This window comes from Prinia subflava, chromosome 2, assembly GCF_021018805.1.
Source record: "Prinia subflava isolate CZ2003 ecotype Zambia chromosome 2, Cam_Psub_1.2, whole genome shotgun sequence".
In the NCBI taxonomy this organism is placed as follows: Eukaryota; Metazoa; Chordata; class Aves; order Passeriformes; family Cisticolidae; genus Prinia; species Prinia subflava.
This window is the reverse complement of record NC_086248.1, coordinates 67,328,945-67,352,037: the sequence shown is the minus strand read 5'-3', so window position 1 is coordinate 67,352,037 and position 23,093 is coordinate 67,328,945. Positions and strand designations below refer to the sequence as shown.

General features: G+C 39.2%; 1 protein-coding gene and 1 long non-coding RNA gene across 10 annotated transcripts in view; one reads left to right on the top strand and one right to left on the bottom strand.

Moving 5' to 3' along the window:
- Nucleotides 1-23,093, top strand: part of LOC134546964 (collagen alpha-1(I) chain-like) — a 79,706-nt gene that overhangs the window by 1,806 nt on the left and 54,807 nt on the right. Inside the window, exon 2 of one of the 3 annotated variants that reach the window (XR_010079318.1) lies at nt 19,147-19,249. The exons of the other annotated variants lie outside the window; for them this stretch is intronic. The gene's annotated coding sequence lies outside the window, so the exon portion shown is untranslated. The remainder of the gene's footprint in view (nt 1-19,146; nt 19,250-23,093) is intronic. 3 annotated transcript variants of the gene reach the window in all.
- LOC134546965 (uncharacterized) lies at nt 1,676-21,574 on the bottom strand. 7 transcript variants are annotated; one of them, XR_010079324.1, is made up of 10 exons: nt 21,311-21,574; nt 14,943-14,987; nt 14,390-14,513; nt 11,294-11,368; nt 9,015-9,096; nt 6,687-6,875; nt 5,878-5,989; nt 5,421-5,460; nt 3,888-3,934; nt 1,682-3,516 (listed from the first exon to the last, which is right to left on the bottom strand). It is a non-coding gene; the product is annotated as an uncharacterized LOC134546965 (long non-coding RNA). The 7 variants fall into 7 exon arrangements; XR_010079323.1 differs by having other exon boundaries at nt 1,678-3,516; nt 5,878-6,875; XR_010079321.1 differs by having other exon boundaries at nt 1,680-3,516; nt 5,421-5,989.

Sequence of the window (23,093 nt, the reverse complement as noted above, 5' to 3'; positions counted from 1 at the left end):
GAGCCATTGAAATTTGTTTGTTCACTGTAAACAAAATAGTATTTCCCCCAACTGAAATTATTCCAGTCCATTACAAAAATGGGTGATGGGGCACCTAGAAAGAAGATGCAGTGGGAACATCAGGTCACAGCTGTACTGGGAGTTGCTCCACTGTAAGTGTCCAGGTTCATTAATCAAATCTTCCTCTTTTGTGACCTGTGCTGTAAACAATTCGTGGCCTGCCTGGTCATTGCTCAAGCACCCTGATCTTCAGCTCTTCCAGCACAACTGTTTCAAACTCTGTTAAGCCATTCCTGACCTTTCAGACAGATAGGATAATATACTTACATGAATATGTTTTGTGCACAAGAAACTCCGTTTTTATTTTGCTAAGTTTAATACCAAATAAATAGTTGACCCTTTTGCCCACAGTTGCTAAAACAGGGATTTACCACAGGAAAGTGAGACCACTTCTCACTGTGCTATCAGCAGAGTTTACTGCAATGCTTAATCACTGGGATCATGTGAGTGAGCTGCACTGTCCCTGCCCCCACTTTTCCAGGCTCCCCACACCACATCTGTGTCTGAGCCCGTTGCTAAAGTAGCTCTTCTCTCCTCCTATAGCTAATTTTGAATCAGTTTTTAGTACCTTTTCAAAACCAAAGAACAACTATTTAGGAATTAGGGGTTTGTAGTGAGGTTCAGAAATGAACTGTTTTCCTGTTTTCCTGAAACAAGAACTAGGCAGATCTATCTAATAGTACATTCTGTGTGCTCTTACCGTGGTGCAAATCAAAGCTCAATCACCAGTGAGGCACAAGCCTTGCTTTTTTTCTCTGAAGATTTTAGAGATTATCCCCCATTTTTGCCATAGAAGGTATGTAAACCTTCGTCAGACCGTTCATATTTTTCCCTGCTAGAAAATGAATTTTTGCATAGGTTTTGGGAATTATTAACATATTGTACAGAAAAGCTATTTCTACAAAGTACAGTCAACTTCATCAGCTTGCTACTGACTATTCTGATGCTGAAATTTCCTGAGAACGCTCTTTAGAAAAGGTAAGAGGAGTCCAGTTAAAATCCACAACAACTGGCATAATTATTTCTGAAATTGAGTTTAAAAGCCGTCTCCCACAGCAGAAGAAGGTGGCTTTGGCAGCTTTAAAGACACCTTTCCACTGAACATTCAACTGGCAATTTATTTTTCATTCTTTTAGATAGGAGGTCTGTCAGTCCTCTGATTGGAAGGGTGACAAAAACAGAATTAGCATTCACTGGCCAAGGGCAGTCCTTGCAAGTTCCTAGCTTGAGGCTGCAACCACAGCTTCTCTCACAAAAACAATTAAAATTTGAATTAATAACATGACAAGGAAATACAGAAATTCACCTTATTTCACAAGAAATTTCAGGCACTGTACTTTTCCCATTCCATGTGGAAGTTAGCAGCTGTGTGCAGTTACGAAAAGCTGTTGTGCTTTGATGTTTTTCTTTGCAATCTGCAGAACACAAACAGCTCCTGTTATTACTGTTGAGACTCCCTTCTTTTCCATGTTGCTGCTGTCTTTTCTTCAAGATAGCACCAGCTTTTTCACTTCCTAACAGCTCATCTATTTGGGAGTGGAGCGCAAACATGACATTTGCGATAAGGATGTGATTAAGAGGTGCCTTAGAGGTTCATGAGTTCTAGCAGCTTCACAAGATTTGGATAAGGCCTTTGCTGATGGAAAATCCATTGAGATTTTGAGGACAGCCAGCCTACCCAGGTTTTCAGTTGTAAAAGCATAGGGACCTGTGTTACAGCAGAGCATTATGGTAGTCTATGTATTAAAATGATGTACAGAAATAGCACGTTTTGAGACTTATTTTTAATTCATTAAAACCCCCATACTTTTTTATAGTGATCATGAGCATCTTAGGAAATGTTTACACTTGGAGGAAAATATCATTGTCTACCCAGAGCAATCCTGAAGGGTTTTTTTCAATAATTGTTTTAAAACTGGGAAAGAAGTCATATTAAATCAATCCTTTGAGTAAGTAGGGAAAAGTGCATCCTTGACACATCTTTCAGTGTTCTGAATAAGAGAATTAAAAATGTGTGAATAAAAGCTCATATATTCATATGACATACGGTTGAGTCAGTAGCTACCGGGGAGACAAATTTACTTAATGCTAACATAAACCTTTTTTATTAAACCATTTTTTGATAATTCAATGACAAAATATAAAAAGCCAAGACCATTTGAGGCTTCAAAATACTTCAGGAGAAACACAGATTGTTTTTTCCCAAATCCACTGCTTCCTATGCTTTGTGGGAAATGGAGTAGAAAGTAATGATAAAAAAAAAAATCCACTTTTCTTACGATTTATGTAATACTGGTATATAGTTCCTACATGTCTATAGGGTCTTGATCAGCAAGACACCTTTAGTCTCTTGCTAAAGTCCATCTTCATTCACATACCTTTCAATCACTTGCTTAAACTTTATCCTGTGCTGAAGCCTGAGACAGAATGGGTTTAAGTGTTTCTGGACAGGTATAACTTGCTGAGTTGAGACAGGAAACCTACCTTGAAGTCCAAACAAATGACTTGCCTGTTCCAGATACAAATCAGGCATGAATGTTTTCATAGTAAAAACCCTTGCAGAATGTCTTACAGCTCTTTCTTTCTCTAGCTACTGATTTTAACCTCTTCTGTCTCAATGACTTGAGCCAAATCCCTTCCCTTTAGACATTTTGTACATGTGAGAAGTGAGAGTACAAACTGCAAGATACTTAATCTTATTATATATGTTAACATGCACGGTGCAGTAATTATATTGTGTTTAAATTTCCCTAAATGTGCAGGAGGCTGTTTGTAGGTGGCTAGTATACTTTAAAAAAAACACCTCAAAGTGCTCTCTAAACCTAAAAGTTTCATGGTATTAGATTTCTCTGTCTTCTTCTGGCCTTCTGCCCCACTGCTGTAATTACCTTATCACCCAATAATAAAACTCTCTGAACAAATCCTGTGCCTGCTATTAAGGAAAATTAAAGCTTAGTACAAATTCTCTGCATTCTTTCTTCTCTTCAGCTGCAGTACTTGACAGATTTCATGGTACACATGAAACACACAAAGCCTTTAAGCCATCCCATATTTAAAAAAAAAAAAAAAAAAGGCAACTCAGAGCTTTCTACTGCTAGTAGGTATCAGACAAAGTTAATTTTGAAGAAGAGGGTACTGGATCCCCCTTTTGAGTGGAAAACTCCCTGGTGTAACAAATCAATCATGTGAGCTTATATACACACTGTACCAGTTTGTTTCCTTCTGGGTCTCATGCAAGCCCTTGTAAGGGGAAGGCAGTTTACTCCAGGTCCACTGTGTCCTAGGTCTGTCTGAGATTGCCAGCAGAAGTGAAAATTGTGGGAATGTATTTCTCTTTGTAACCAGTTGTCCTCTAGCTACTGCATCAGAATCCTCAAGTTCCTGTTTTACTTGTGTGACTTTCGAGTTCCAAACTGAGCTGTGTTTCAGTCATAATCTCCCATAGTTTCACTCTGTCTGTGGGAAAAGATCACTTGTGAGCACTCACAGTTTAAAATGTTTCAGTATCACAAAACAAAATATTAAGAAATACTAAACTTCCAAATCATCAGCTCTCTAGCATGAAGGAAGTTCATCCCCGTTCCAAGGTAAAATTCAACTAGGAAAACCAATACAGTAAAGGTGATCATTTGTGAAAACAATCAGCTATCACTGCAGCTGTTTTCAGCTACTACATTGTCACACAGAGGAAGAGGAGGCAATTGTGGGAAGTTTGTTAGGAGAAGCATGACATACATACATACAGGAATGCACTCATGTTGACAAATTTTAGTGTTCACTTGTTGGCACTTTTTCACCTCAAGATCTTCTGATAAATAACAAAATACCTTAAGACTCCACAAAACTCTGTTCTTCCTTCAGGGGGGCATCCATTCTGCAAAACACACAAAGCCCTCTAGATCATAAACCAGAAACTATAATCCCAGGTAAGACAAACACAAATTTGTACTTAGATTTAGACATAGGAAAGTTTTGTTGGCTTTATGCAACTCGCTTTAAATTAAGCATATGTTTTAACACTTTACTGGATTAGAGCCTATATCAGCAAAATAAATTTCTTGGGAAGAAGTAATAAAAGTGTAGCTTGCAGTGAGAGACAGCAGAGCCATTCACAGTTACAGAAGCTTTAAAACACTAGCTGGTATTTATATATTTAGAAAAGAAATCAGGCGTGAAACAAAACATTTTAGATAGCAAACTAATTCGTCTGCTACTGAAGCACTTTTTTTTTCATTTTCATTTGAAGAAATACTTTTTTTTGCATCCTTGTACCCCCAAAAGCACATTGATTTGCACATCAAGGAAAAACATTTTTTGCAAGCACAAGTTTCAAAAGCAATTTTCCCACTGTTTGGTAACAGCCTGGCTGTTCCAGATATACCATTGCATTCCCTGGAGAAAATGACAGACAGGAGGCCAAGACTTTTAAACTCTGTTTCATTACACACATGCACCTGAATTTGCTCCTTCAAGTTCACATAATTACATAGATATGATAAATGTCAGCTAACTAATTCTCTTGAATGCATTGTGCACTGATGTGTATTTATTTTTAATGCTAAGAATCTCTCTGAATATTTGATGTTGTAGGTCTACCCTTTAAAGAGGACTGACATCATTCTCAGAACCAGAAGGAATACAATTCTACCAGAATGTGCCCTTGTTAATTTTAATTTTTCCAGCAAAACCTTTCTGTTGCTAACAACAGTAGGGCAAAGTATGAATTCTAGTGTAGCTGTGGCTCCTCTGGCATTTAAAGCACAGGGCTATCTGTCATCGTTCAGAGCTGCTCTATCTTGTGTGAAGGGCCACACACCCTTCAGGAAATACAGACCAGGGAGGGGCAGTGCTGGAGTTGCCCTCTAGGGGACGAGGCAACACTTGGATTGAATCAAGCTCTGTCTTGGGTGGGTGATGAGCAAGTCAAGAGTTTATAGGCTGGGTTTAAAGAGCAGACTGATAAGGGCGATGCTATATGGGTGTTTGCTGCAGGCTATCTGATCACGGGGAGGAAGTAGATGAGGCCTTTTACAGATAGCTGGAAGCAGCCACAAAGTCAAAGGCATTGTTTCATGCAGGGGACTTCAACCACCCTGACATCTGCTAGAGGAACAACATGACAAAGCACAAACAGTCCAGGAGGTTTCTGGAAAGTGTTGGCCACAACTTCCTGTCACAGGTGGTGGAGGAAAAAACGAGTAATGGTGAGCTGTTCGACCATGCACTAACAAACAGGGAAGGCTTTGTTGCAGATGTGAGGGTTGGGGGCCTTGGCTACAGCAGCCATGAGATTCAGTCTCTTGCATGGAGGAGGGAGGGCAGCAAGTAAGAATACAACCGTGCACTTCAGGAGAGCTAACCTTCAGCGACCTTCTTGGAAGAATCCTGTGGGAACTGGCCCTGCAGGGAAGATGGTTCCAAGAGTCAATATTCAAGCACTACCTCCTCCAAGCTCAAGAACAGTATATCCCGAAGAGCAAGTATTGTAGAGTCGTACAGGTTGGAAAAGACCTCTTGGATCATTGAGTCCAACTGTTAACTATCACTTCCAAGTCCAGCATTAAACCTTGTCAGTAAGGACCAGATCTACACATTTTTTGAACTTCAAGGGACAGTGATTCTATCACTTCCATGGGCAACCTGTTCAAATCCTTGATCACCCTTCCACTAAAGAAATCTTTCCTAGTATCCAATTTAAACTTTCACTGGTGCAACTTGAAGCCATTTCCTCTTACCCTGTCACTTGTTAGCTGGGAGAAGAGATCAACTCCTACCTGTCTAAAGGTTCATTCAAGGTAGTTGTAAAGTGTGACAAACCTCCATTTCTCCAGAATAAACAACCCCAGCTCCCTCAGCTGCTCCTCACAGGACTTGTGCTGCAGATCCTTCACTGGTTTCATTTCCAGAAGTTGGTGCTTGGGAAGTTCACCTGAACATGAGGAAGAACTTTTATACTATTGTTGCCCAGAGAGGTTGTGAAGTCTCCATTCCTGGTGGTATTCAAGAAGTGCCTGGATACAATCCTGTGCCATGTGCTATAGTATGACTCTGCTTGTGCAGGGACGTTGGACCAGGTGACCCCCTGCGGTCCCTTCCAACCTGACCCACTCTGTGATTTTGTGATTCTGTATGTTGAGGCACCAGTGGTCACACGAGGACTCTGCATTAACACTTTGGCACTTCCCAGCAGCAATGGAGCTGTACCAGCAACCCTCTCACTAATATCCTCGCACAGAAAATGTGTTAGGCTTCCACAATAAGTGTCACCTACTCCTTTGGCATTGCTTCACACCTGAATCACCAGGCAATGCATGTACGTTGTATTTTCTGCCTTTTCAAAGGGAAAAACCTTCATTTAGAAGACATCATAATTTGTTTTCAAATTAGGTCTTTTACTGATCTTTAGTAGCTCTGTCCTTATAGCCAGTCTTCCAAAGGTGCAAGGTTGCTGAGTGCACAGCCTGCAGGTGTTTCTGCTCACTCTGCATTGCCAGATACAGCGCCAGAGCCCATTGAACAGTTTCAGATAGACATGTTTTTAGTTCGGAACCTTTTCAGAAAATAAGTGTCTGGGCTGACAGTGGTGTCCTTACAAAAGGGAAGAATGAAGATGGATCTTGTCTCACCCTTATGACACGTGAGGGAATCCACTGGAAACTCCAGCCTTGATATATGTGAAAAGCAGGTTTCCTTACTCCACTGTTAATAAATTCCTGATTTGACTGGATTTTATATCTCAGGATCCACAACCCTTTTTTCATATCTTATTTGGAAGGCCCACTGCTCAGTGAAGACCTAGTCATGGTCCCAATGGCCTACGGAACAAACAAACATTAAACAGTAAAGTTATTCACTGCATGAAACTTATGAGATCACAGATGGTAAAAAACTGGCTCCAAAGGAATGTTTTCACCAGCAATCCTTACAGACAGTTATGGGACTCTAATTAGTAGAATTTGTTTAAAAAATTTTTTCAAACCCATTCTTCATACCACTTATGTCAGAGGTTGCCTTTTCTTCAAAAGTCACCTCTTCACCAACTCTTCTGAGGTCCTGTGTTGATTTCTGCAGTGTTGTATACAGACACCATTAATCAGGTTAAAGTTTTGAGTAATTTTTAAAATTGCAAATTTCTAGTAAACCCCAGTGCCACCTGTTCAGCTGGACATAAGCAGTGTGCTATCCATAATATCATGGAGAATAATGACACATGTGAGTCACGTCTCAATTCTGCTGTATGGCTGTCATCTGCTACTGATGGGCAGGAGACCAGAAGGTAAATTGGAATTGTGCAGGTTTTGTGCTGAGACAGGACTGCAAAGAAGCCTTGGCACATTGACTGAGAGTGTGGGAGGAAGGAAAGTTTCATTTATTGGCAACAGCAGCAATGCTGGGGCTAAGTCAAGCCTGGCAGCCAAGCTAAGATGTGCTGACCTGCAAAAGAAACCAGCTGCAGGGAGCAGGCTACAGCATGGCCAGAATGATGGTCCAAGTTCACCAACAGTTAACTCAGCATTGTGTGTTTAAAAGAGCTGTAGTAATGGAACCCATAAAAACTCCCACCAGTTGAGATCTCAGTTTGGGAGCTTCCTAATGCATTACATATTTTAAAGTTTAATCATCAGCCCTTCTCCAAGCAAAACTCCTACTCATTTCAGTTAATCTTTGTCAGACTCAGTCCCAGTAGTAGGCAACGCTCTGCAGTAAAGCAAAATAAGTTTCTAATCACTGAAATTAAGTTCTGAAATAGTCTTCCAACAGTAATGGTGAGTGAAAACTAGTTTAGAAATGTAATAACATGTAATAAACATGAGTTATTTCTGCATCATGGAACTTTGTGCAATGAACCATAGAGGTCTTATCTGGTTTAATTTCCTAACTGCCAAAATCCAATACCTCATAATCTGAAATTTGTATATGCATTGAACTCTTACTGATTAAAATGATTGCTACTAAATAATTATTTGTGAGACCATTATCGTCAAGAAAAAAAAAAAAAAAAAGAGAAAATTTAAGCCACTGTTAGTAACTGTTTTATAAGTCATTTTTCAGCTTCTTTATAAATACTTAATACCAATAGCATAAACAGACTTTGTTTCTAACTTAGAAAGTGTCAGTTTAATCTTTAGGGAATAGTATTTCTATCCAGAAATCTTGCTATAGTAGATTGCACAAATTTTTGTTCTGAATAAGGAAGGTCAACAAAGGCAATATGTGTATTAAATAGCTAAAGAACCTGTGCACTTTTGAGGCAACAAATATTCAAGTATTTAGTGTTTTTCAAGTATGATTAATTCTCATAGAAACTTTGGGATTTTAAAAATCAGTAGTTTAATATCTAAACTAGCCTTTATGCATCAGCTTATATTAGGAGAGGAGTAACTCCAAAATAAAACAATTTATTCAGAAAATAAAGTAGGTTTTAGTTATTCTTTGGATTACAATTATCCTAACCCTGAAAAAAAACCCAAAGGAAGATCACAACAAAATAAAGACAGGTGTGGGAAACAGTTAAGAGATGATGTTACAATGCTGCTGCTGAGACTCATAAGGTACCTGTATAAAGAACAAGTAACTCATGTGCTGCACAAGAGGTGAGGTTTAAAATATGTAAGTCAAGATGCCCTAAATAATTTGCTTCCTTTTGATGGTTCACCTGTGATAAAACATTAATTTATCCAACTTTTAGTTTAAGAATATATAAATCATTAATTTTGGGTTGTGATTTCATCTAATTTAATCTACAGCCTTTCTCATAACTGCAGCGTAAGTAAATTTGTAGTTTGCAGTTTAAATAATGCAGCTTCATAAAAAGAATTACATAAACCACATGGCCTTGTAACTGGGCAATTTAATTACAAGTGCTCTCTGTTTCTTTGAGGTATGATAAATTATCAAAGAAAATTGTATATATGTAGTCACCCTGAAGCAATGTAGTGATGAAAAAACAATACCTGGTATAATTTCAGAGTTGAATCCAATAGAAATGTTGTAAAAGGGAGGAGAAAAACTTGTAGCACAGTGTGGCATTTTCTTCTGAAATGAAAGAACATGCAATCATCAGTGATGCAATAAAATAATAGTGTGCGACGTTAAAATGCCATGCGTTGCAATGAAGGAGTTGGCTTGCAGATAGTACACCTACGTTTCCTGTAAGGTGTGTTGTATTGCAGTTCTCTCTCTCTCATATCAAGAACAGTGAGAAACAGTGCCTTTTATTCATATGGATTTGTAACAATTCCTACAGAAACAGTAAAAAATGGAAAATTTTGAAGCTGCAATAATTTGATAAAATTTTTAAGAAAAAAATGTGTGTATCCCATTGGAAAGTACTTTTAGCAGTGTTGTGATGGCACGACTTTAGGCACTGAAATTAGGTTGAAAATAGCTATTGAAATATAGTAGAGTTGCAGTATCCGTGTCAGTGTATGTCTTCTTAGATAATCCAGTGCCCTGCCTCTAAATATGCAGGTCAGATAATCACTGTGTTCAGATGTACTCTTAAAATATTTTGCTGAGCAGAGCGCCAGTGTCACTGTAATGTAGCCAGCAGAGTTGCCTTCTGTTCTAGTTATTTGGCTAAGTATTAAGTTCATACAGCTTTTAAGCTTTGTACTTAAAGGGAAATATCAGTAGTTAAAAAAACCCACCTTGTTTAAGAAACCAGTTGTGCATATTAAGGGGCCTCATTACTGTGTATTGTAAACAAACAATAAACTTTACAAACTCCACAAAAGTCAGCAGTGCTGTGAGCACTAATTCCTGGTTTAGTGCTAGGTAGGAAAGTATTTCAAATGTAAATCTGAAGGCCCTTGGTTCTTGCCCTTGTGGAGCTGATAGTGTAGATTGTAGTGAGGTCTTGTGTTCATGTTCTCCAGGTGTTATTGGGCAAAATTATTCAGAGCATCATCCCAGCTGCAATGCTATGCCAGATCACCCTGTGCAAGCAGGAACTCTTGCATCTGCCTAGTAACAACCTATGCAGAAACTGAGGCAGAAACACAAAGCTGCAGGAAGTACCAAGCAGCAGTTTCTGGTGCACAGCTACAAGCACAGCTGGTTCTGCAGCCCATCTCCAAATAGAGCCCTCATTAATCAAGATAACTTTATGAGCAGAGTTCTTTCATGTCTCTACTCAACACACAGTACCTGGACTATGGTGGCAACAGGTGCCTTAAAGATATCTCACTTAAGAGTGATCAGCAGATATTGAACGCAGTACCATGTGTCTTTTAATCACATTGCATAATGCACAGCAGTTACTTGCATGTGATCTAAAGCAACTACTGTTTATATTTCCTTCCCTGGCAAGGTAAAGGGGGCATTGTCATATCTTTACGGTAAAAACAGAGAATAAGAAGTAAGCAAGAGGTTTCTGTCAGGCCTAATGCCTGAAATACTGTTAATAAAGTCATTTATTGAGGATTATAATTCCTAACATTTTATCTCTGTAGGAAGATTGCCTGTATTTAAAGTCTTCACTTATTCCTGTGGTAAAAAAAAATAAGTGCCATGCACCTAACTTGGAGATATTAGAAATGCCTTAATTAAAAGGCAACCACGTAGGATAGCACTACAGCAAACGGGTTTGTTCCAAATAGATTTACATGTAGAAAAACCTCTCCAAAACCACAAAGCGCAGCAGAATTAACCTGGGCAGAGGCTGTGTCCTTCCCCGTGCTGCAAAATGGCTTCTTTAGAATGCCTGACGAAAACCTGGTTTGAACGTAAGCGCACTGGGACCATGGAGCCATTGGCTTTTTGGCATGCATACAACACAAAACAACCCGAAAACACAGAACCTCTTCACCTCAACATCAGCAAAGCTGGGAAGTAGGTCAAATGTGACACTGCATTATTTCAAATTACATAACCGTTCTATTACATGAACATTTTTTCTCTTGCACAGTACTGTCAAGGTAACATTTCTCCCTTCTACTAGAAAAAGTTACCACTATTACTAGAATTTCTTTAGTTTCCAAAATGCGGAAAGCAAAAGAAATTAAATATTCTAGTCATGTTTACTGGCTTATTTCTACCAGGGTATTCTCCCTTGACTAAGTTCCAGAAATCTAAGATTGAAATTTATCAACCAACAACTATCCTTGTTATTTGTGCTTCTGTATTTCCCTTTAAAACTCAAAACCTCTGCCTTTTAATTGTGTGGAGTTTTCCTTATTAACAGATTCTTTAAAATATTTCTACTAAGGACCAGTTCTTGCTTGTCACTTACATTAGTTTCTTTCACTTCTTTGTTTCCAAAGTGCCTGGCTGATCCATGTTGTCATCTTCACGAAATGATCCTTTTCTAAAACAGGAAGAACTTCAGAGTAAGCAATGTCATATTAGGCTTTACAAGAAAAAGTCAGCAAGATACAGAAAGTAATCTTCCCCTGCTCAGCCCTGGCTCAAGTGAACCTTTCTAAACAGCAAGTGCAACAAAAGCAGTGCAATGGCTGGAGTAGTTCACACAAGTCCACCTTTGGAGTTATCTATAAAGAACTTAAAGTACAAACATGTCAGGAATGCTGTAGGGTATAGTTCATCCCTCAGGGAATAAATTAAATTGCTTCTCTAAGTCCCTCCCCAGGCCTATTACATGTGATTCTGGTTATACAATAAAAATGTGTACTTAAAATGCATATATTTGTATTAATTTACCATAAATTTTACCCTTGGAATCATCTCCTTTATCTATGTAAAACATTACCAAGTTAGATATATGGAATAAACACTGTCCAATGTAAACAGAAAAAATGTCTGCATTGTTACAAAGTCCTATGGTTCACAAAAGGTTATATCTCTCTTCTCTACATCTTTCTTCAGAGTAACAGGTGATAAAGGAATGAGCCACTTAATTTTTTAATATTACTTGGTATTAGAAATGATCATCTGAGGCATTATCAGTAAGAAGATTGGTCAACAAGTATTCCAGTTTATAAGAAAGGATTGGAAAGGATCTCCTGGGTCATCAAGACTGTGTCCTGGTTATCAGTGTCAGCCTTGCAGTCTTAAATTTATCAATCTTATGTATGTTTGGCAAGTTCTATCTTAAAATTCTTTTTCCATTATACTGACCGGGCAGTTGTTCTCCTCTCTTCTGATGTTTCAAAATTTCTGAAGTTTTCAAAGTATATTTGTTTAGGGCAGTTTGAGCTACTTCATTCTTGTGCCAGTATGGACTTTTATGTTAAATATCAACTTTCTCTCCACCAGAGAGGGAGACAGCAATCCTAACCTCTCTTTGGTTTTAGGTTAATTTTTTTTGCCTCTTCTTTAGCTGGTCTGTTAGCCACCTTTCACTTGTTCCTACTAATTTTCATCTTTAATACATTAACTTTTCTTTTCCTTGATGTGTTTCTTTGACATCCAAAGCACTTGGGTCTAATGCTTTCCTTGTCAGCAATAAGAACTTTACCATTGGTAAAGACATACACCTCATGACTATGATATAATCTATTCCTAAAGTATATGTTGGATATTATTTTAAATTTTTCTCAATATCTTTGGTTATACTTCATTCAATATTTACAAGTCTTGCAGAGGGTTGTGATATGATCAGTCGATCCAACTACTTACATATATTGTTCTCTTGCTTCATCCTAATCATAGGGACATATTTGCTATTTATGCCCTTTCCTTACTATCTGACCAAGTCACAGGCTCTTATTCAAAATCCTTATTTCTAGATTCCATTTCACATGCTAGTTCTTCAAATGTAGTTATTATTTTATTGTATTATCTCTGACCCACTCTCCAAATGAGCATATTCGGGTCTTCCAACTTTGCTGCTGTCTTAGGTGTTCTCATTTTCGTTTCTTAGTGTTAAACACCTTTCTCCTTAAATTGTGTATTTCTCAGTAGTTTAGCGATAATACATTTTTTTTTACCTTTACTTTTACTCCCTTTACTTGTTTCTATGTGCCATCTCTCCTCAGATTGTTGGTTATTGGCACTTATTTAAACCAGTGGACACCAGCTACAGTTTGTGTAGTAGCCTACAGCACTCACCAGAAAGGCACCAATTAGGATGTGGAGTCTTCCTCAACCAGGGAGGGTCCAAGTCATTCCTACATGCACGCTCTGATCACCCATGCCACTACAGGAAATTCTTGTGTAGGGCCTCCTGCATCCCCCCGGTACCTGAGTTACTGCACAGTTCAGATAAAATACCCCCTTCCTCTTGGCACCCAAAGTGGAAGGAGGAAGAAAGAGCTTGTGTTTAAAGCCCAGTGTCAGGGATTTTTGGCAGAGGTGATGCCTGAGCTGTAGTCCCCAGGCTGGTAGTGCATTTCAGCCTGAGGCAGAGCAGTACCACAGCTCTCTGTGGATCACACGCACAGAAGTGGATGTTCTGAGATGAGAGCCACAACAAAACCCTGAATGAATGGTAAATCTCAATCCCATTCACAGTTCCATGCCAGATGAAGGTGGGAGAGAGAGAACACCACTGTGGTGCAAATTAGCCCGCCTTCAGAAAGAGATGCAGGCAAAGAAGCTTACAAAATTACTCCTTTAGCAACAATTTGCTGATAAAACCTGAATCCAGCCAAATTTTAAGAGAAGCTTTACAGCTGTGAACTACCTGACTTTTTAACCACTTCAAATTCCCTAACCTCTGCAGCTCGCCTGTCTGTAAAGGAGCAGTAACACCCTAGCACAGTTTATGTAACTGCTACTCAATATTGCATTAAGCTTCCTCTCTCTGACATGTAAAACTTCCACCTGCTCAGTCACCCAAGTCCTGACTTGAACTAATGACTTTTGATACTACTGGGCTATATTTGCTCCCAGCAGGCTGATAACAAAGTGTACAGAGGATCACTTGATCCAATTTATGCTATAGTCTGAGATAATTATTTTACACTGGTTGTTATTACCTAGCAGCAGACTCAGTTTAAGTTTGTTACTCTCTAGAGAAGAAGAAAAATGCAAATGCAATGAGAAATCCATGTGCTGTGGTATTTTAAAATGTCAGAGAACCACTATCATTAGCTATAATTTTAAGCCTTGACAACGCTGTCAATGACCCTTCATATTTTGTCATCACTGTACTATTTGAAAAAATCTGGTTCTCTCCATTGGTTTCTTCTTTCATCTCTGTGGTTAGTAGCATTGTTATTTGTTTTTCTCTCTAATAGAAATTCTAGAATTATTGGTAGAAAGAAGAGTATCGCTATGAAAAATACATGATTCTTCCTCTTTAAATACATCTCTCTTTCTCTGCTTAAAACTTATTACTTTATCATGTACATTAACACTTCCTCCCCTTCCCGATTTGCTTCAAAGGCAACAGGAGCTCTTAAAATCTGTTTCTCCCTAGACTTACCACTGATATAATTCTGAGTCACTGAAAAGTTTGTTTCTGTCCACTCCCTTCTTTTTTGTACAGAGATTTCTTCACAAATCTTCTGTTATCAGGCAGTGCTGAGAGTAGAGCAACTGTGGAGTCCCTAAATGCCAGTGAAGATGATCAAGTTTGTAGTGATAAAGTACAGGAATAAACAAAACATTGTAGCATGCTTTAAAGATTCAACTGTGCTCTGCATTTGAGCATTTTCTGTGCCTTATCCACACAAAATAAGTATAAAATAGGCCAGCAGGTACAAAGTAAGTCTGTGTATTCCACTAGAGCAGAATAAAGCAGCTCACAGGCTTTCTGTTTAAGCCATTGTAACACCCTGGTTACCATGGAGGCTTCAAAGCTTCTGGATCTGACATTTTTTGTTACTAATTTTTTGCTTATTTAATCTTGCATTATTTTAGTTAATCTTTAATCTATTATCTAATCTCCTCTGCCCCTTCCTTAATGCATATCCTGATCCTGCTACTCTCTGCAGAATCTTCCTGGATGTTCCCTCAAAATATACAACACAGCTCACCTTGCCACGTGTAGACAGCTTCATCTGCTCCGAAACAACTTGTATCTGAAGAGAAATTAAGAGAGAAAGAGGTTCATTCACCTTGCTAGAAGTTGGTCTGTGGAGATCCATACCAGCAGATCCACAGACCAGAAAATCCTTGAGAAAAGTGGATTTGGTACTGCTGTGCTGAATTCAGTGCATCCATGTGAAACCAAGCCTCTCAGATGACCAGGGATACCTACCTGGTGAATTCAGGCTGGGGTTTTGAGGAAGCAGCAGTGGAGAAGCTCAGCTGCACCACCAACAGCCATCCTGAGCTAGTGACTAGAAAATTAGCAGAACTAGAAAATTAGAAAAGCCCAGGCCTCCTCAGGTGTGTTTTGTGATGGCTCATTTAATTCCACTTCAGTAAAGTTTTACACATTTCCGATGTGGCACTGTATCAAAGAACCAGCATTTTTTAGGCAGTTTGGGAACTACAGAAGAGAGGTGGAGCAGAATGTGGCAGCATCACCCTGGCTTCTCCTGCCTCCCAGGCCATTTACTGGTGTGCACTCAGCAGGGATTTTAGCCACAGGTGATGCCACAAGTGCAGGGGTCCAGTCCCCAGTGGATACTCTAAACTCAGTTCCTTCCAAAGAACAACTGAATACTTCAGTTCTGTTCCACAGCTAAATGAATAACCAAAATAATGAGCATAAATCTTGCAAGTGGCTTTAAGCCCATCCTTGGGACTTTGACTGGGGTGAGAAAATTTCCAAGAAAATGCAGAAGACAGAAGCCCAGGAAAAATGAGAAGGCATCATGGAGAAAATGACACAAAGTCACATGCCTGAGTACTAAATTTCATTGTCAGTGCTCTAATTTAGATTACAACTTTAGGTAACCCCACAATGTATTGTTTCCAAAGCTCTCCTGCCCCGGTTCACAGGAAGCAAATGAGCAACAGGCAGATAGGGTTAAAACAAGGAGTGTGTAATGAAATGCCAACTTATTCTGTTGCTATTAGTAAGGAGTTCATAAGGAAAGATTTTATCTTGTCAGAGGAAGAGTTTTGTGCCCAGGTTACTTCTAAACTGTAGCATATATCTAGTCCCATACTGAATAGTGTGTCTGTAACCAAAGGCCAGAATGAGTATTTAAGAGAGAAAAACAGGAACATATCAACATGAAAGAAAAGGGCTGTATAATAAGAAAGATAGCTTGCTTTTCATTTCTAGAGGCACAATGAAACCAAGTGCTTTGCATGAGCTACCCTGTCAATAGCCTAAAAAGATTAGGAGCGGAGCATTCTTTTTGTGCACACGACCTTTTCAGCAGCTTGGCAAATAAAATAAATACAGAGAAGAGGCCAGCCCCAGAGGTGGGTTTATATTTAAACACAAAGTTTACATTCAAGTTTCTAGGAGAAGAGTTGGAACAATGTGATGTAAGCTTGGATCTTCTAATTAAGGTCAAATTGCTTAGTATTTTTAGACTTTAAAACTACACGTTTTGACCCAAAATGTAGTTCTAGTGTTCTTTTCTCTTGGATCTATTGTGAATTATTAGCACTTGACATTCTATAAACCAGGTGTGGCATAGACTTCAATGGACATAAACCCAGAATCAGAGGGGGGCTGCTGGGTTGGGTTTTTTCTCTTTTCAGCAAACACAGATTTATAATGTGCCAAAAATTCTACAGATCCCTTCAGTCCAAAGTTAAGGGGGAGGTTTTCAGAACATTCTAGGCTTTTTTATTTGATCCACCTTGTAGCTTTTTGTGTAGGCACTCCTTCCCAGCAAATAGCACAAGAGCTAGCATGCTGAACAAATAAATACAAAAAGGTTACTGAGTGCATAACACTTTCCCTCTAAGCAGCCTCCCTCTACCTTGCATGCACACACTGCAAGTTTGAATTGCAAGTGTAAACAAGGCCCGCAAGGATTCAGAAAAAAAATATTACTGAGTCATGGCAGCTTGTTTCATCTGTGAGCTTACTGAAGATATAAAAGATCCAGAAATAACTTCTATTTGTTGGAACCTTCATTTAGACCTCAACATTCACAAGGTGGTCCTGTGCATCTTGACCTCTCCACAAGGAAAGAATGAAAGGTTACTCATGGAAACAACAAGTTCATCTTCTTGTGAGATTTTCTGACTTGCAGTAAGTTTCTAATAAATGTACCTAACCCCAGTGGCATCTCGTTCAGTACTCTGGTTTTATACCTGAGGCAAACATGACTTAATAAGGCAAATAGTCCTGTACAGTAAGGTATTGTAAGGTTTCCCCCTAATCTTAAATACATAAGGCTGATTTCGCCTCTCTGAAAGTGAAAAAACCAAACAGTTCTCACAAAAAACTTGCTTTGGATGTGCTTTTTGCAAGAATACATCATGCTTCACTTACAGTGTTTCAAAACCACACCTCTCAGTCTCAAAAATCAAGTTCACTTTTTCATAGCTTGCCATCTCTGAAGCAGGTAAACACATCCAAGGAATTAAAATTACTTGCCACTTAGCCTCAGTGGACTGGTTCACTGTAGTAGAAGGATGAGTTCTTGTGCCATAAAAGTGTTATACTTTTGGGCTCCTAAGGACTACACAAGCAGTTTTCAGCTTAAAAAAGGAAAGAAATAGAAGCATCATCACCACAGTGTTTCACAGCACCATATCCATACACAAGGTTCACAGCCAGTCCAAGTCCAATGATAAGTGGGGATCCTAAGCACGCTATGCATTGTCATGCAGCAAAAGCCACTTCCTTGTGTACATGCCCAGAGCCATGTCCCAGCTTGGACAGGAAGAGAGTGAATGGGCTAAACCTCTATTTCCACTGCTTCTTGACAAGGTTATATGAGGGCTGAAGGTCTTAATGAAGTTTTTATAAGGTTTTATGTCAGATCTTGGCTTCTATTATTTTTACATTGTTCACAAATAGAATTCAATCTTCAGAAAAGATATTTTTATAGACGTTAAAACATATATGGTTAGAAGAATCTGACCTAGATTTGAAGGTTTCATATGGAACTGATAAAAGCAGACTCTTACTTATTTTTCTTCCCTCTATGAAAGTAGCATTAGGGATTTACAGGATGTGAAGATGTGTCAAAGATTCTCTATCTACTGTTTAAAGCACATTCACCATCTCTTTCTCCATGAGACCATTGTCTCCTCATGTCTGCCTGTTTGGATGGGGGATATCTTTGACAGGACAGGCATGACTGGCAGAGGAAATTGTCTATTGCAGCAGTCACACAGTGTGATACACCCAGTGACTGCTTTGGAGAGAGTGGCTGTATGCACAGGAGATCCTTAGTGTTTAGGGTTTGTTGTTACATTTTCCCATGAAACCAGAACTGAAAGACGACATGGTCAGCAAGAACCTTTTTAACTTGGCTTTGTGATCTTGAAGTTCAGTGTTACTTTGGGACTTGGAAAGAATCAGTAATATGTCAGATGATATAGGTATATAAAAAATCACACTTTTTTAATTACCTGTGTATTCACTCCTATACTGTGGATTTTCAGAATGAAGACTGGTAGAGACCTATCACAGTGCAGCACAGGCATTCAGAAGAAGTGGTATCATTGCTTAAGGGATAAGGATGTATCTTAATGATGTGAGACCTAACCCATTTTGTGCCTGGTAAATGTAAATACTGCCACTAGTGTCTTGGGACAGATTTCTCATCTCCTTTGCCATATTAGTGTTGCTCAATAATTTCTTGCACTACTTTCTTTACATGGTTTTTTGTTTCATTTATTATCTGACCTTGTGTATTTCCCAAGGCTCAAGCTGCTATTCTTCCTTTAAACAACAAAAATACTAATTTTATTTTCATTTTCCACTCTCTCTCCATTTGTCTTCTATTCTCAACTTCATTTCTTCCCACTGTGTTTTTTACTTCCCATCTCTCTGTCTCAGTTCCTGGCCTTTGTTGCCACCTCATCCCAGTCTGTAATCTTGGCTTCTTTCCCTTCTCTCACCCCTTGTTTCACAGCCTCTCTTCTTGACTTTACCTCAGTTCTGTGTCATTTCAGCTAGCCTGCTAAGCTCTCCAAGGATATGCACACACACTTTGTTGCCTAAGTAATTGCCATGGGCTGTCTTGGGTTTGCCCTCACTCTCCATGACTATTCCAACTGAACAGTCACTTTGGGACTCATAATTGTGCTAAGGAGGCTGGTTCTGAAAGTGCCCATAATAAAAAAAGTCTTTCAACTTTTCCCCTTCCACAGACTGCTGCTTTTGCCTGTCAGAGTCGTCTTTCAACCCATGAGTCTGCAGATACCCTGCTCCCTGATTTGCTGTACTGTGCTGGTAGAAGTCCCTCCTCAAATGGTACCTGTACATGATAATCACATTCAAAGAAATGCACACTTTCTCCCCAGCTGAGAGTTTCTGGGGTTTCTGATCCATGCAAACTAAACACTAGCTATGAAATAATCTGGGCCATAGTTCATATCAATTCTTTTTGTCTCTCTAAAACAATCCAAGTCATCTGTTTGGGTTTGTCCTCTTGCTGCCTCACTGTCTTGAAGCCCTGGACTCCCTGGAAAGGCTCTATTGGGCCTGAGTGCAGTGGGAACATCCCTATTGCTATGACTACAAATGCCCATTGCTATCTTGTCCCTATGTTCATCTTAGCTATTCAGAAATGAAGGCCCCAAGAAGAATTAGTAGGCCCCAAATCGATCCTTTGAGCTCAGTGTAAATACAGCCTGGTGGGGGAGAGAGCTGGATCTAGTCCTTAATCAGGCAGTGAGCACAGTAGTGTGGCTAAGTATAGAAGCCACTTAGTTTACAGTACAGTGACCCAATAATTATGCAAGATAATACTGTATGCACTTAGCTCGCCTGTACCATTCAGGGCACTTGCCAATAATACACGGGCATATTTCATTATCTCCTTCCCCAGCTCAGGGCTCTCTATAAACAGTTTGTTTTCTCCCAAGATTGCTGGAGCTACAGCACAGAGCACTGTCTAGGTATATTTAACCCTGCAGATCATTCCAACATGCTTCTTTAAAAGAAGATCATATTGTTTTTCCTGCTTTCCATTTTTGTAAGCCTAGGCTTTGGCTGGAGGGTACTCTACATATCTGGCTGTAAATAGACTGCTTGGAGCCAAGCAATGCGGTGCCTTGACTAATTTCAGCATTCACTTAAGCTAAATTATTTATGATACTCTCTGCACAGGCTTTTCTCTGTTGTTGTTGTTTTAATGTCATAATCTCAGCCAGAATAAAGGGATAATTTGCATGCGTTTTCTGCTACTGCAGTAGCTAACACATGGCTCTGAAAACTGAAGCCAACTACAATATATTCAAAGTTTGAACTGAGTGGCCAGAAAAGGGAAATCTTGACATGCCACTAAATCATGCTCCTAATGGTGAGAAAGCTTAACATTTTTACTTAAGCAGCTGAAACAACATCAGAAACATTTTCCAATGGTGCAGTTATTCACTTGTATCAAGAGCTCATCACCTTTGCTGCAAGAACGTAAATCAGGAGGATGTTAAGCTATGAATGGTCTATTTTCACCTCTATGCTGATATTGTGAGTCCAAGTTCATCGCCAGCAGAGCATGTCTCCATCGTCATAAGAATGTAAAACACCGCACAGGCAGAGGGAAGAAATACAACTGTGTTTTTAAGGAGCCTCTGAGTTTCCAGCAGGCAAAAGACATAAGAGATAAGAAAGAGAATAAAAGTCAGAATGGAGTGCAGAGCAGAGAAGTACCTCCTTCTCCACCAGCTGGTGGCTTGCCAATGAAAACAACAGAAGTGGGGATTAGAGTTTGCAAAGTTGCACATTAGAGGAGGGCTACCTATTCCCTGCCTTTTCTCCTCTGAAAAGCTGCCATGTGAGGAGAAACATTCCTTTTATTATTTATGGGGACAGCCACTCTTGTTTATTATGCTCATGTTACTGTGCTACATGCCAAGTACAGGCCCTCTTTTTCACAGAGAGGTTTTTCTTTGTACAGAGGGAGGAAAAAAAAAGGAAACATAACACCCCCCACTCCCTGTATGTAGGATTGGTGAGGAAATTAAAGTCAGGGTAGTTAAAGGAGGTCTTTCTATAGAGTTGCGATTTTGCTCAGAAAGGTGGAAGCAGCAGAGCACTGCAGTGGCCTGACACCGTCGTGCTCTAGGGATTAGCAGATCTGCTTCGAGAGCATTTCTGTTTGCCCCAACACTGCTCAGGCAATCACATCCCTTAACAGCCCAAGGAGTGGAGAACTCACAGCAGAAGAAAGATTAAACAACCTATAATCTCAACATCAGCATTGGTACAGCTTGTAGGAGATGGATATCTTCACCCCCTCTGTTCCCCCCCCACCCTCTGGGTTTGGAACAATGCTGATAGGAAAGAAAGAAAAACAAGTTTATTCCTCACCCACTTTATATTTTTTTCCAGGCAGCTGAAGGATAGCTGACCTATTTTCTGAGTTCAGCAACAAAGCAGGCTCCTCAGCACCTGATCACTTCTTTGTGTCTGTCCCCTGAAGCATGTTTAATACTGAAAGGCCTGGCCCTGATCAGTGATTGCAAAGGAGGAAACCCTCTGCTGCACTTGGACTGTAGCCTTCATACTGAATGCAGGCAAGGATTTGAAACAATCCACTGAATGCAAAGTAAATCCCAAGGCAAAGGAAAGAGAAACTAGGCAACAGTACTTTCTGTGGTAGATGGTCGTGGATTTATTGCCTGGCAGTTCACAAACTGCCTACAGCTGGGGGAAATTGCTAGTTCAATTATCCTGTGTTTAATGTGATTACTGGTACTGGTTCATAGGCTTAATTTCATTCCTTTGAGTTCCTCTCCACTAACAAAAACAAAACAATGAAACAGAAAAAAGGTCCAATAAAAGCTCTTCCAAAATACAGAATATAAAATGTATTTTTCAAACTAGGAAACTTCATTCATTCTGTCTTCAGGGTTTTTCTTATTTTTAACCAAATTATACACAGAAGGATCTTATTCTGAAGAATAAATCTGCCATGCTGTAAAAAAGGAAGAGAACCCTTTCTCCTTTCCCAATGGAGTTTTTTAAGATAACACTGACAGATGCTCCTTGTGTTTAGAATCTAGGAATTAAATATTTAGATATGGGAAACAGCAGCAAGATAATGTATTTGCAGTGGCCATGTAAAAACCTGATTTATGTTGGATGGTGAGAGTGTACAAGTCTCTCCAGCTAGAGGACTGTGCTAAGAATGAAGCTCCAGACTTCAGCATCACAGCTCCCACACAGAAACTTGGTTCTGCCAGGAAGGGATAAGAGAGCAAACACACTAAAAGAACAAAAAGACTCCTATCTCACACATCCTTTTTCAGATTTTAGCCTTAAAATACAGGATACAGCCACTTCATTCTGTTTCAGAAACTGTGTATTTCTTCACAATGGCCTTAGAATAAGGTGCTGAGCAAACACTTTCCTGTTTATCAGCAGCATAAATAAATACCATGTGACAATAGTAATACTTCAGGTGGAGCCTTTTTGTTTATTGGACATGATCTGAATCATAGGACAATTCCCAAGAGCCAAAAGAAACATACCATAAAGAAATGTATTCCAACAAATTGCATTTTTCATGCTACAAGGTCACTATATAACCACTGTAAACAAACCATAGGTTTAACATTCCAATTTACCTTGTTTGCAAAAGGTTGCTGAGCTTACTTGGATTTCATCCTTAATACAGTAATAATAGTTGTTGCAAACAATGTATTTAATGCCTTGTCGAGGCAGGTTATTGAATCAAAAAGCATGATAACTTTCCATGCTCTTTCAGACTTGCTGTGGTCAATTTTGCAGATATGATTTCTTTCACAGAAAGAATATGGATGTTCTATTTTTTGTTTTTGTCATAAAAAAGCAGAAATCGTTGCTTTTTTATAAACAAAACATTTGATATATGGCAATGCAATACTGCTCTCCTAGTGCCTGTACTGACCTCAAAATCCCACTGCAGAATGCAGTTTTCTTACTGTTTTTATTACCTGTTAAATATCTTTTCCATCACTGAGACTGTCCATTTGACTTAATTTACATCTCACTCTGCAATAACTACATTATTTAAACATTTATAATTCTGTTTGCCAATGACTGTCTCCATGTTTCTAATGTGTTAATTAACATTTATAATATACCTATTGACTTAATTTACATTGAATGA